The 12,128-nt window shown below is 40.4% G+C and overlaps 1 protein-coding gene across 2 annotated transcripts in view; it reads left to right on the plus strand.

Annotated features, from left to right (window-relative positions):
- LOC127966181 (chondroitin sulfate synthase 3-like) overlaps window positions 1-12,128 on the plus strand; it is a 50,079-nt gene that overhangs the window by 25,810 nt on the left and 12,141 nt on the right. The window lies entirely within an intron of this gene.

The raw sequence follows: 12,128 nt of genomic DNA on the forward strand, positions 1-12,128 counted from the left end.
CTGTTCCATGAAGTACAAATGGTCTTTATCATTATCGGTACGATCTTCAACGCCATGTTCGAAGGCCCGTATGAACAGCTTATAATCGAGAGGATCTCCTTTGAAAATAGGTATGTCAACTGAAGGAAGCATGGACATTTTTTGATGCTTCACTAAGCACTCAGTGATGCTGGCTTGTCGCTCCATAGCATTACATAATGTACCAACTACGTTTCCCTCTCTACCTGTAGAAGGCTCATTTGGGATGGAGTTATTAGTTGACTGTGGCCTAAGAGGTTGAAAAACATTATCAAGCAGACTTTCCTGTTTCAGTACATCTTCACGAGGTGTTATGCTACCTGTTTCCAGATCCATTCCCTTGTGACTTACTGCTGAAGACCGACAACTTTCATACTGCTTAATAACTTTAATCTTAGCATCTGACACTGCAAGAGCGACTTCTAGCTCAAATTCTTCCCTTTTAGCTTTAAGTTCAGCCTCTTGTCTTTCAATAGCTTGTTTCTTCTTCAATGCAGCATGTTTAACAAGCAGTGCAGCTCTTTCTGCTTCAGCAGATATCCGTGCAGAAGAAGTTGAAGAAGCTGTAGATCTGCCATCTACTGACCCATGTTTTTTATGTTTCTTACTGGAAGTCACTGACACAGAGGAAATGCTATCATCAGGATTCACTTCTAGATCACACTGTATTGCTTGCTCAGCATTTTCTGCAACCTGTTTCATCCACTTGTTGACTGCATTAATAAATCTTTCACATGAGCTGACTCTTGGTTCAAACCATGTATGCTGGTCCTTTGCATAATCTTCATCAGATATGTACTCCTCAACAGCGTGATTCAGCTGACAGAAGTCTTTATACAGATGTTTGTACTCAGTTTCCAGTTTAGTTCGAACAATGTCAATATGTGCAGAATCATCCATAAGTTGTTCAATTTCCTTAGATTTACTTGTGAGCTGAGCAAGTTTAGCTTTCCTTGACTGCAAAAGCCTTTGCAATCTTTCTTCCTTTGCTTTCTCCGTCATTTTTATTGGCCTTTTAACGCTAATGCCATCCTCATTAATCTTCGTATTTTCATCCATTCTTAGTTTAAAGCATCAAAACGAATTATTAATTGTTCTTATATCATTTGCCGAACTGTGCAGTATCACGTTTACATTTTTTTTTTTTACCTCAGAAATCTTCTCCGCAGAAACTGCGCCATTAGATTGCAGGTAGATAAGGCCGCGCTTACGGGGTAATCCTAGAACGTCCTTTTCCAACGAAACTCCACATTACATGTACTGCACGATCCACTGATCCGTAAAACATCCACATATCTTCGTGTTAAACACGTCCTTATCCTTCAGGAGTAAGTTTTCTTTACTAATGATGAGTGCGCATTTAGTTTCAGTTTTGGTTTCACTCGCTCCGTGTCCAATAAAACAATCCACGTACTCCGTTTTCTGATTACAATATCTTCCTTTAATCTTGACTGTCAGTTCAATAAAACCAATAAATAAATAAAAATAAGTAAAAAAGCAAAATGTGATCTTAAATCTTCAATATCACGGATGCGATTAAGAAAATTGTGCAACTCCACTGTCTTCCAAAGAGCGCACTGCCGCAAAACTTCACAGTCGTGATTCTTAAAGAGCCAGTAAACAATTTTAACATATTACATATTTTTACAGAATATTTATCTAAATGGTAACATAAATAAAGTAAGATTACAAATAAAGCAAATTCAAACAAAAATATTCAAAAACTGAATCTAATCAAAATAGGCTCCTACACTTCATATAGCCAAAATTGTAAATTCTACTTCTTGTTACTAGTATGGTAGAACCATCTCTTCTACCACAAAAGACTGCTTTGTAAGTTATCTTCCTGATGTATCCAAATTCCTTAGCATATCCAAAACCTCAGAACAACTTGATGATGTAACAAAAACTATGGACTCTATCTCTATGGACTATCTCTTTTCTAGCATTTTAAATACAGTTGCTCCTTTATGCTTAAGGAAGGTTAAGGAAACCAGTCTGACACAATGGTATAATGAGCATACTCGCACCCTAAAGAGAGCAGCCCAAAAAATGGAGTGCAGCTGGAGGAAAACAAAACTGGAGGTATTTCCTATTGCTTGGTGGGAAAGTAACCTATCCTACAGAAAAGCATTAAAAACGGCTAGATCCAATTATTTTTTTTCTCTTTTAGAAGAAAACAATCATTACCCCAGGTATTTTTTCAATGCAGTGGCTAAATTAAAGAAAAATAAAGCCTCAACAAGTGTTGACATTTCCCAACATCACAGCAGTAATGACTTTATGAAATACTTTACTTCTAAAATCGATACTATTAGAGATAAAATTTTAACCATTCAGCCGTCAGCTACAGTATCGGATCAGACAGTGTACTATAGACCCCTTGAGGAACAGTTCCACTCATTCTCTACTATAGGAGTGGAAGAATTGCATAAACTTGTTAAATCATCTAAACCAACAACATGTATGTTAGACCCTATAACATCTAAGCTCCTAAAAGAGGTGCTTCCAGAAGTCATAGATCCTCTTCTGACTATTATTGATTCCTCATTGTCATTAGGATATGTCCCCAAAACCTTCAAACTGGCTGTTATTAAGCCTCTCATCAAAAAACCACAACTTGACCCCAAAGAACTAGTTAATTATAGACTGATCTCAAATCTCCCTTTTCTGTCCAAGATATTAGAAAATGTAGTATCCTCAAAATTATATTCCTTCTTAGAGAAAAATGGTATCTGTGAGGATTTCCAGTCAGGTTTTAGACTGTATCGTAGTACTGAGACTGCTTTCTTTAGAGTTACAAATGACCTGCTCTTATCATCTGATCATGGTTGTATCTCTCTGTTAGTTCTATTGGATCTTAGTGCTGCGTTTGACACTATTGATCACAACAGTCTTTTGCATAGACTTGAACACTTTGTTGGCATTAATGGAAGTGCATTAGTATGGTTTAAATCATACTTATATGGCCGACATCAATTCGTAGCAGTGAATGAAGAGGTATCATATCGATCACAAGTGCAGTATGGAGTACCTCAAGGGTCAGTATTAGGACCGCTACTCTAAAAACTCATGTATGCATGTATTAACATAGAACACTGTCTAAGACTTGATGGCTGCTCTGTCAATTCTTTGTCATCAGTTAAGAACCTAGGTGTGCTATTTGATAGCAATCTTTCATCAATCTTTCATCAACTCAAACAGCTGATCTCTGACACTGGATGGCGGTGTGAGTATCGCGTGACTTGAGCAGAGAGGGGAGAGGTGAGATCGACGCACAGTTGTTGACAAACTCAACAGGATGAGTTTAACACTTTGAGATTTAAAACTTTTCTTCGGACTAAAACAAATTAACATTGAATCGATTACCATATACTCTACACATTGTACAATTCAACTGTACACTGGAGGATTTAACGGACCTTGAGATCTTTATTGATGACTACTATCACCACCTTCATTCAACCATGGATAATACCGACGCACATACCGATGCACTCAAACCAGATTTTAAAAGAAGAAAGAGAGATTCCGCAACGGACACAGATGACTTGCACACCACCGAAGTTGAGGTTAGTGTGCTGGCTAGCATCAATAAAAAACTTGATATACTGGTCACAAGTTACAAGGAGTTAAAGGATATGCGGGAAAGCCTTGAATTTCCTTACAATCAAATCGAAACACTACAACAATCAAATCAAGCGCTTTAAACCTCAATAACAACACTCACCCAGCAAATGCAAAAAGTCAGCAGAAAACAAACAGATGAAAGAAACAATTCTAAACATCCAAACACGGTTGATGCACAATAATCTCATCTTCTCAGGCATCCCAGAAATATCACCCGATAATCCAGAGCTACAGATTCAAAACTTCATGCAATCTCAACTCAAATTACCCACTGACGTCATTCAAAATATTACCTTCCACCGAGTTCATCGTCTCGGCAAACAACAGCAGGACAAAACTTGTCCCATCATTGCAAAGTTTGAACACTATCAACAAAAGGAACTGGTTAAAAGCAAAGGGAAACTACTCAAGGACAATCACTTTGGAATGAATGATCAATACCCACGAGAAATAAACGAACAAAGAAAAGTTATCTATCCCATATTAAAAGAAAACTGAAGAAACGACATACGTGTAGTACTAGCCGTTGATAAACTGTATATATGGACAATTATTCCAAAGCCACAAAAAAACACCATGGCTTTTCTGAATAAATATACAAATATGCAATATGTATGATTATTATTAGTATTACTAATAATTTTTTATTACTTTTATTACTAAAAAAATTTGTTTTTTCTCTCCTACACCTCTGTAAATCTACAAAATCTGTTAGCCCAGCATTTAATTCTGTGCTCACACTCTCTCTACTTATTTGCATATCTGCTCTTTCTACATTTTTTTTCTCTTATTTTTGATTATCTTCGATTTATTTTTGATTTGTTTGTTTGTTTTCTTTGCTATTTTTCTTGTTTAGTAGTCTCTCCCTTTTTTCCTTTTTTGTGTTTGTCTTGTTTAGCAATCTCTCTCTCTCACTGTCTCTCCCTTTCTTTCAATCTCTGATAAAGCATACATGTGCCTTTGCTTGTATATTGAGTATTTATGTCTTGACTTTCTGTTTGTCTTTGTCTACATGTGTAAAGTTATCTGGTCCAGTATCTGTTTGTTAGTTTTGTATTCATGTCCAACACCACTACTCCCTCTCAGCTCAACCATAAACAAAGATGTTGGAAAACATGTTATACGAGACATGACACACATTCACCCAATGCTGATGATAAAAAACACTCACACCATATTACATTCGGCTTCCATAACCAAATCAAAAGACTCAGAGTAATTAATCATCTAATAAAATTGGGGGCTGATGTTTGCTTCCTTCAAGAAACACACTTAACAGACACAGAAATGAGGAACCTTTTTTAAGAGAATATTCATATTTTTCCACAGTCCACCAATGTTCATCTAGAATTGACTTATTTATCATCAGCAACTCACTAATAAGCAAGATATCAGATAACACAATTCACCCAATTGTAATCAGTGATCATGCCCCTATTTCTCTGTCTATAAATACTCAAACATATGCTAAAACTTCAACTACATAGCGCTTCAATAACTCACTATTAGAAGACTCCAACTTTACAATCCTTATAAGGCAAGAGTGGGCATTCTTTTTGGAGATGAACGACTCTCCAGACACCCTTACCTTCACTGCTATGGGAAACTGGGCGTAATCAGAGGAAAAATTATATCATACTCTTCATATAGGAAAAAACAGCAACAAGAATTGGAAAATATATTAGAACAAAAAATCAAATTCCTCACAAATGAAATATCTCGCCATCCCAGTGAACCAAAACAGAAGGAATTAAAGGAACTTAAAACACAAATTGATAACATCATACAGAAAAAAACACAATTTCAAATTCAGCAAAATGGTCTTCAGCATTGTTAATAAAGCAAACAGTAAATATTTAGCAAATCTACTCCAATACAAGAAAGAGAAATCAATCATCCCAGCCATCCTAGACTATGCAGGAAACATTAATCAAAACCCACAGGATATAAATAATATATTTCGGAATTTCTACAGTAACCTCTATTCCCCCACTCACCAACCTACTCAATCAGAAATCGACACCTTCTTGAACAGTCTGACATTGCCAAAATTAACTGCAGAACAAACCAGCATCTTAGACGCACCTCTTACCCTTAATGAACTTACTAAAGCACTCAATAAAATTCCTAGTAATAAATCTCCCGGGCCAGATGGATTACCAGCTGAATTTTACAGACACTCCTGGGACATATTATCACCACTATTCAACAGAGTAATTATAGAAATTAAAACGTCATCTACCATACCCATACACATGAATACAGCAGCCATGACATTACTGCCAAAACCCAACAAAGATCCATCTCACCCTTCTAGCTACCGACCTCTCTCACTATTGAATACTGACTTGAAAATTATCACCAAAGCACTAGCAACCCGAATAGAAACAGTCACCCCCACACTCATTCATCCAGATCAGACAGGCTTCATAAAAAATAGATATGCCACAGACAATGTCCGCAGACTTTTTAATCTATTTAATATATCACAAGAAAGAAAACAGAAAACCATTATCACTTCACTTGATGCAGAAAAAGCTTTTGATAAGGTAAACTAGTCTTTTTTATTCAATACACTTCACAAGTTTGGTTTTGGAGAGTCGTTCATACACTGGATTAAAATACTGTACACATCACCCAGGGCCACCATCACCACTAACCGAATCACTTCACAGAGTTTCACACTTCATCAGGGCACCAGACAGGGATGCCCACTCTCACCTTCTCTCTTCGCAATTTTCATTGAACCACTCGCAGCAGCAATAAGACAAAACAACATAATCAAAGGAATTCAGGCAGACAACGCACAGCACAAAATCAGTTTATATGCAGATGATCTTTTACTTTATTTACAGAACCCACGAGTATCAATTCAAGAAACTTTCAACATTATCAGCAGATTCTCCCTTGTTTCACATTACACTATCAACAGGAACAGGAAGTCAATTTTATTGCCATTTTCAGATGATGCATGAGATTCTGGAGCTCAGGACACATCCCTCCACCTCCACACAGGTAACATCAAGTACCTAGGGATTCAGATTTCCCCCAGGCTGTCAGAGCTTTTCACCCTTTAACTATATTCCACTCCTAAAGAAAATTGAAGATGAATATAAACGCTGGTCTAAACACCCACTCACACTCATCGGAAGAATAACTAATGTCAAAATGAAAACCCTACCCCAAATAAACTACATTTTTTCTATGATCCCCATCACTCCTACAGATAAATGGTTCAAAACTCTTAATTCATTAAAAACACAATTTTATTGGAAAAACAAAAAACCCAGGATATCACTCTCAACACTACAAAATAAAAAATCACATGGGGGGCTTGAGGCACCAAACTTCCATCACTACTTTCTGGCAAATCAATTAAAGTACATAGTTAAATGGATCAAAATATACAAGCATAATTACCCTTGGCTAGAACTGGAACAAAACCAATGCACAAATATCTCAGTTGCAGACCTCCCCTTCCTCTCACAATCAATAAAGAAATCCAAACTCTGCCAACACATTACCATCCATTCAACTCTGACAGCCTGGTGGAAAACGAACCAAATCACAAAATCATCACTAGAATTAAACAGGTTCAATCCACTCTGGCACAACCCAGAATTCATGATACAGAATAAACCTCTTTATTTCCCCACATGGGCACAAAAAGGAATCACACATCTTCACCACTTATTTGAGAACCAACATTTCATGTCATTTAACACACTCACACAGAAATATGGGGTTGGAAGAGAACAATTCCTTCAATATCAACAACTTAGACTTCAAATTAAAGATAAAACCACACTACCAACAATACATTACAACCTTCCCAGCCTTTAGAAGAAATTTTGAAAATTAATAATTTCAAAAAATTAACCTCCCAACTATATACATTGCTTTCCAACCAAAACACAACAATAACACTCCCAATAACCAAGTGGGAAACCGACCTGGCCATCTCTTCCAACCCTGAGTACTGGGAACAAATCTGTAAGAATACATTTTCCATGACCGATAACACAAACCTGCAGCTTATACAATATAAAGTTATTCATAGAACTCACATCACCCAAAGTAAAATGTTCAAAATGGGCCTACACAACACCGATATCTGTTCACAATGCACTTTAGGTAGCACAGACGGCTATTTGCACGCCATGTGGCATTGCCAACCAGTTCACTCTTTTTGGATGACACTGTCCACTATCCTGAGCCACAGAATCCCATCATCACCAACACTTTGTCTCATATGCGACTTTTCCGAAATCCATATCCCACAAAAATACAGGAATCCATTGCTCATCTCTCTAGCTGTCGCTAAGAAAGTAGTTCTCCAAAACTGGAAATCAAAAAAATCTTGCCACATCAAACACTGGATAAATTTAATCTCAGAATACATTTCAATGGAAAAACACAATGCACACAGAAGGAAGCAATCATCAGCCTTTGAAGAAACCTGGTCCCCATTTTTGACATTTCTTAATACATTTCTTAATACCACACAAACATAATTACAAGCCAAATGTACATTAGCAGATATATACCTCACTACTTTCGTTATGTAAGTTTATATATTCTTTCTTTTCACTTTTGCTTTTGCCCTTGCAGCTATCACTTCATACATACAAATAGGCATACAGTATCCACACCTATGCATAACATGTTTCCATATTTTTTCTAACATCCACTAGGGCTGTTTTTTTATTATTATTTATATATATATATATATATATATATATTGTCACGGGAGGAGCACAAGACAGACACAGTGGGCGTGGCGTCAGGCCTCGGAGAGGCTTTTATTAACAGAAATCATAAAACAAAGGGAATAAAAGTGGCCAAAGGGGGAAAGTGTCCAAAATAACAGGGAATCTGGTGTCCTCGTCGTGCTGCGGGATTTGTGTAGGTCGGGCAGTGTTCATCAAGGAAGGGTCCAGGTAAGGGGCGGAGTCCGGCGGCCGCACGCGCTCCCCTCCTTGGTCCGGGGCGCGAGGGGCGGCGGCTTCCTCTAGCGGCCACATCTCTCTCGTCGGCCGCGGCGCTGGTAGGGGATGGACGGCCCGGCATCCTGGCCCGTCGGCCGTGTATACGGGTGCGGTTCCCATCCGGATCGCGGGTCCGGCAGCTCACGTCTTGGTGGCGCGGGAGTCCCTCAACGCACCCTTCCTGGACCCACGAGGACACCAGTGTGCATGCACGGGGAAGAGACCGGTCTCCTGAGGAGAGGCGCGTTGGGCTTTTAAACAGCGGCGGTAATGAGGCTCCACTTCCTTCAGGTGTGCCCCATCACACGCCGCCAGCCCTGACTCGTCCAGCGCCCCTCCTCTCACACACCCACTCCAGTCGGGAGCCTGGTGAAGGGCGGCGATTTAGGACGGGGTGCCGGTGACAATCAGGGAGGAGGCAGCTGACTCGTCACATTCCCCCTCCCAAGCGACATCCCCGTCCCCAGGGCGCCACCCACACGGGAGTGCTACCATCCTCAACCAGGCTCCAAACGGTCGGAGTGGGCGGGGCTTCCTCTCCGGGCGGTCCTCCCTCTCGCAGCGCACCAGAACAGGGACAGAGAAACCGGGTTTTAGTGACAGCCTCAACCAACCACAGGGTAAAATGACCATGGAAAAGTCACTTACCCCTTGTGTGGTTGGGAGGCTGTCCCCAGTTTTCCTCCGTCCCAGTCTGGGTTCTCACGAACGTTTGCAAGCGAGAGGGAGTGACGTCACCAGACGTTTCCCAACTGCGCTGTCTAGGCTCCGCCTTGCCCGCATTCTCCACCAGTGTCACGGGAGGAGCACAAGACAGACACAGTGGGCGTGGCGTCAGGCCTCGGAGAGGCTTTTATTAACAGAAATCATAAAACAAAGGGAATAAAAGTGGCCAAAGGGGGAAAGTGTCCAAAATAACAGGGAATCTGGTGTCCTCGTCGTGCTGCGGGATTTGTGTAGGTCGGGCAGTGTTCATCAAGGAAGGGTCCAGGTAAGGGGCGGAGTCCGGCGGCCGCACGCGCTCCCCTCCTTGGTCCGGGGCGCGAGGGGCGGCGGCTTCCTCTAGCGGCCACATCTCTCTCGTCGGCCGCGGCGCTGGTAGGGGATGGACGGCCCGGCATCCTGGCCCGTCGGCCGTGTATACGGGTGCGGTTCCCATCCGGATCGCGGGTCCGGCAGCTCACGTCTTGGTGGCGCGGGAGTCCCTCAACGCACCCTTCCTGGACCCACGAGGACACCAGTGTGCATGCACGGGGAAGAGACCGGTCTCCTGAGGAGAGGCGCGTTGGGCTTTTAAACAGCGGCGGTAATGAGGCTCCACTTCCTTCAGGTGTGCCCCATCACACGCCGCCAGCCCTGACTCGTCCAGCGCCCCTCCTCTCACACACCCACTCCAGTCGGGAGCCTGGTGAAGGGCGGCGATTTAGGACGGGGTGCCGGTGACAATCAGGGAGGAGGCAGCTGACTCGTCACAATATATATATATATATATATATATATATTGTCACAGTAGATATGGAATTAGTTAATGCATTTTCATTGTACTGCTTTATGTTATGTTGTGTTATGTTAAAAATATATATAAAAAAAAAAATAATAATAATTATAGCAATCTTTCCTTAGAAAGCCACGTTTCTAGCATTTGTAAAACTGCATTTTTCCATCTCAAAAATATATCTCAATTACGGCCTATGGTCTCAATGTCAAATGGAGAAATGTTAATCCATGCATTTATGACCTCAAGGTTGATTCACTAGTTCACGCTTACATATAATTAGCTCAGGTATGGTATGCGTATTTGGCGTGCTGTCCGGGGAAGGGCTCTGAGCTCGGGAATGGCCCGAATCTAGAGTGCCCCCCCCCCCTTCTCCGTCTATTTATAAAGTGAACTGAAAGTGTGGAGATGCAATTAAAATAAAAAGTGCTGGCGAAAAAGGTTCACAAGATAAATTATATGTGGTATAAAACGTCATCTACCATACCCATACACATGAATACAGCAGCCATGACATTACTGCCAAAACCCAACAAAGATCCATCTCACCCTTCTAGCTACCGACCTCTCTCACTATTGAATACTGACTTGAAAATTATCACCAAAGCACTAGCAACCCGAATAGAAACAGTCACCCCCACACTCATTCATCCAGATCAGACAGGCTTCATAAAAAATAGATATGCCACAGACAATGTCCGCAGACTTTTTAATCTATTTAATATATCACAAGAAAGAAAACAGAAAACCATTATCACTTCACTTGATGCAGAAAAAGCTTTTGATAAGGTAAACTAGTCTTTTTTATTCAATACACTTCACAAGTTTGGTTTTGGAGAGTCGTTCATACACTGGATTAAAATACTGTACACATCACCCAGGGCCACCATCACCACTAACCGAATCACTTCACAGAGTTTCACACTTCATCAGGGCACCAGACAGGGATCCCCACTCTCGCCTTCTCTCTTCGCAATTTTCATTGAACCACTCGCAGCAGCAATAAGACAAAACAACATAATCAAAGGAATTCAGGCAGACAACGCACAGCACAAAATCAGTTTATATGCAGATGATCTTTTACTTTATTTACAGAATATATATATTGTCACAGTAGATATGGAATTAGTTAATGCATTTTCATTGTACTGCTTTATGTTATGTTGTGTTATGTTAAAAATATATTAATAAAAAAATAATAATAATAATTATAGCAATCTTTCCTTAGAAAGCCACGTTTCTAGCATTTGTAAAACTGCATTTTTCCATCTCAAAAATATATCTCAATTACGGCCTATGGTCTCAATGTCAAATGGAGAAATGTTAATCCATGCATTTATTCCCTCAAGGTTGATTCACTAGTTCACGCTTACGTATAATTAGCTCAGGTATGGTATGCGTATTTGGCGTGCTGTCCGGGGAAGGGCTCTGAGCTCGGGAATGGCCCGAATCTAGAGTGCCCCCCCCCCCTTCTCCGTCTATTTATAAAGTGAACTGAAAGTGTGGAGATGGGGTGGAGGAGGGATGCTGATAAACCGTCAATGGATAGAGGTAAGTCAGCGATGTTTAAACTATGGGATTGATTACTTGATTATGGTCCACCTGTGTCGATTAGGCTAAGTATCTGACGCGCTCCTCCCGAATCTTGTTAATAAAAACATAATTTGTTGTAATGCTTTATTGGGTGGTTGTTCTGCATGCTTAGTAAACAAACTACAGCTAGTCCAAAATGCAGCAGCAAGAGTTCTTACTAGAACCAGGAAGTATGACCATATTAGCCCAGTCCTGTCCACACTGCACTGGCTCCCTATCAAACATCGTATAGATTTTAAAATATTGCTTATTACTTATTAAGCCCTCAATGGTTTAGCACCTCAGTATTTTAATGAGCTCTTGTTACATTATATTCCTCCACATTCGCTGCATTCTCAAAACTCAGGCAATTTGATAATATCAAATAATATCAAAATCAACTGCGGGCAGCAGATCCTTTTCCT

The sequence above is a fragment of the Carassius gibelio genome, chromosome B10, assembly GCF_023724105.1.
Source record: "Carassius gibelio isolate Cgi1373 ecotype wild population from Czech Republic chromosome B10, carGib1.2-hapl.c, whole genome shotgun sequence".
Classification (NCBI taxonomy): Eukaryota; Metazoa; Chordata; class Actinopteri; order Cypriniformes; family Cyprinidae; genus Carassius; species Carassius gibelio.